The 3,127-nt window shown below is 43.7% G+C and overlaps 1 long non-coding RNA gene across 2 annotated transcripts; it reads left to right on the forward strand.

Moving 5' to 3' along the window:
• The first annotated feature begins 757 nt into the window (after nt 1-757).
• LOC139076717 (uncharacterized) lies at nt 758-2,479 on the forward strand. 2 transcript variants are annotated; one of them, XR_011528606.1, is made up of 3 exons: nt 758-1,043; nt 1,460-1,720; nt 2,284-2,479. It is a non-coding gene; the product is annotated as an uncharacterized lncRNA (long non-coding RNA). The 2 variants fall into 2 exon arrangements; XR_011528607.1 differs by having other exon boundaries at nt 907-1,043; nt 1,460-1,568.
• Nucleotides 2,480-3,127: the final 648 nt, after the last annotated feature.

Raw genomic sequence — 3,127 nt, forward strand, 5'->3', positions numbered from 1 at the left:
AAGAGGACTGAGCTATCAAGCCATGTAAAAGTATAGAAACATCTTAAATGCATATTTCTAAGTGAAAAAGCCAGTTTGACAAAGATTCCATTTTTGACATTCTGGAAAAGGCAAAACAATAAAGATAATAAACAGACCAGTGATTGCCAGGGATGTTGGGAGTGGGGAAGGTAGAAGAGGTAAAGCACATGGGATTTGTTAGAATGGTAAATTTGTTAGAATGGCAAATTTGCTAGAATGGTAAACTAATCTGCATGGTATTCTAATGGTGGATACATGACATTATGCATTTGTCAGAATCTACGGAACCTTACAACACAAAAAATGACCTTAATGTTTGCAAATTAAAAGTAGTTTCAGGACAAGAAGCTCTGACAAGGAGCAGAATCAGAAATCTACAGAGCTGAAAATACAGATCATTTCTTATGGAAAAGGAAGCATAACTCGGAGTTCAGAGCCAAGAGCCCAAAGGGCAAGCAGAGAGAGATGATAAATTAGTCTTAGGAAGCAGAACTGGACTCCATTTGAGACTGGTGATATGCCCACTTGGATATCAAAATTTCTGTGGAACGGTGATTATTATATGCCTCCTGTTCCATTTTTTGGAAAATAACTATCCCTAGGCTACTGTTAAGTGGGCTCTTGTGTAATCCCATCCTTTCAAATCTGGGTTGGCTCCATGATTCTATTTTGAGCAATAGAATGCAGCAGCTAAGCAGTGAAGACCAATAGAGCACAGCAACAAGCAGTGAAGAACAATAGAACACAGCGACAGGCAGTAAGGACCAGGAGAACAGAGCAACTTGCTGTGGAGACCAGTAGGACACAGCGACAAGCAGTGAGGACAAGTAGAACACAGCGACAGGCAGTGAGGACCAGGAGAACAGAGCAACTAGCAGTGAGGACCAGGAGAAGAGAGCAACTAGCTGTGGAGACCAGTAGGACACAGCGACAAGCAGTGAGGACCAGCAGAACACAGCAGCAAGCGGTGAAGTCTTGCAGCTTCTGCCTGTCCCACAGCACCAGCTGCCCTTCAGTTGATGGTGAATAGAGATCTGATTAGCATCATTCAATGGCTGTCAGGAATTTTGATGAAAGACTAGATGTCACTGCTTTTGTGGATAATAATTTTTAGGTGAATCACTCATATTTAAATCGTTCCATTTATTTTTGTTTTTAAAAGCATCACAAAATTTGTTTAAAATGTTTGTATTTTAATGAGTCTTAAGTGAGATATTGTCTATGTAGAAGTACAGCTCAAGATAAGCTTTGATTGGATGACATTTGGTAAGAAAAAAATTGCCTTCAGAAATTGTTGGACTCTGGGTCTGAATTGAAGAAATAAGAACTTGAGGGAAGTGAGTGTGTTGCTTGGCAACATGAGTTTGCTTCAGAGAATCTCTTCTAAGGGATGTGCTTATGTTTTCCTCTTGTTTGTTTCACCATCTTGCTGAAACAGAAGCACCTGTTTCTTCAGTGAACGAGGAAATGACCTTCTAGCAGGCTAGGCCTGCGACTCCCGGACTTCAGCGTGAGGATCTTCCATGGAAATCCCACTATGAATGGCAGTAAGACTTGATCCTCACCTGTGGTTCTCCTGAGTTCAGTAGAGAGAAGCAAGTAGCCCCAACAGATGCAGCAGAACATGTTAGAGGTCAGATAATAAAGAGGACGTCCACCCCTCTCCACCCAAGAAAACTAATCAGAACAACAAAATACCGTGAGTTCTCTAAAGCTTAAGAAGTGACAAGAAATAGGAATTCCAAGCAGCCCAACCTCTTCACCAGGAAGTTAAGGGTTGTGTTGAAATCATTGATCACTATTGACCAGGATTCTGTCATGAATCCTGTGTCCAAAATGCTGTTGCCACATTTAAAAAGCTGGCTAAATTATGCCTCTTCCTTCTGAGTATTCCTAAAGGTGGGGGGATCCTATCCAAAATATAATGACTTTAAAAACATCATCCTGAGGTTCCACAAAGTAGAACCACCTAGTGTGCTGGCCCCAACTCCAGCTTTCTGCTGCAGAACTCTTCCATTTGGCTGCTCAGCTCTCTTTCCTCCTTTGAGTAACAGCACCGAGATTTTCCCACACTCTCAGTCTATGTGACTGTCTTGAATAATGCCACTCCAGCTTACGAAATAATCATGAGACACTGGCCTAGCCAATCAGAATGCTAGCAATTGGTTAGGAATTGGCAGGTGATGCAATCAGAACCAATGAAAAGTATAACATTTGGACTTCTCTTGACACTGTTTTGAAAGAGATGTTTTCTTTCCCCAGCAAGGTGCAGCTGGCAGAGTGCAAACCTGGAGCTGCTGGTGGCCTTCCTGCCACTTGAAGAGACCCTGGGAATGGAGCCAACACAGGGACATGCAGAGAGACAAACTTCTGACAATAACACTTAAATACTTGGATGCTGTCATTTCTGAAGCTTCTGACAATAACACTTAAATACTTGGATTCTGTCATTTCTGAAGCTGTGTTGATTCCTGTGCTATTCATTTTGTAAGTCAGAAAAGTCTCTTTTATTTTTAAATGAGTTTGGGTTAGCTTTTAATTAGTTGTAAACATAAGGATTCTGACTAAAGTAGTCACCAAATGAGAATTGTTTGTGTAGATTACATCAGTTGTCTGCTGCTATGTAACAAACCACCACAAAATGACCATTTTGCTCCCATGTCTGTAGGTTGGCAGGTAGGGGTCAGGGTTGGCTGATCTAGAGTGGGGTTGACTGGCAACTCTGCTGGTCTTGGCTGGGCTTCCACGCTCATCTGGCAGTCAGCTGGTCTGGGCTGGGGGATTAGTTTGGCCCTGCTCCATATGTCTCTCCTCCTCCTCCTGAGGCCAGCTGGCTGGGGGAAGCATATTTTTCTCATGGCCATAGCAGAAGCGCCAGTGCACAGGCTGGACCACACAGGGCTGTTCAAGGCTCTGCCTGATCATCTGGCACCATCCCGCTGGCCAAAGCAAGTCACACGGCTCAGCAGAAAAGGTGGCTGGGAGGTGTCCCCCCCACAGTGGGAAGGTGCTAGTGCTTAGCGTGGAGGGAGGAGAATCTGGAAACAGTTGTCTAGTCTATTGCGTTTACACTGAGGGGGAGAACTTCGCAACAGCCACCCCAGCT

Source organism: Equus przewalskii, chromosome 17, assembly GCF_037783145.1.
Source record: "Equus przewalskii isolate Varuska chromosome 17, EquPr2, whole genome shotgun sequence".
Lineage (NCBI taxonomy): Eukaryota > Metazoa > Chordata > Mammalia > Perissodactyla > Equidae > Equus > Equus przewalskii.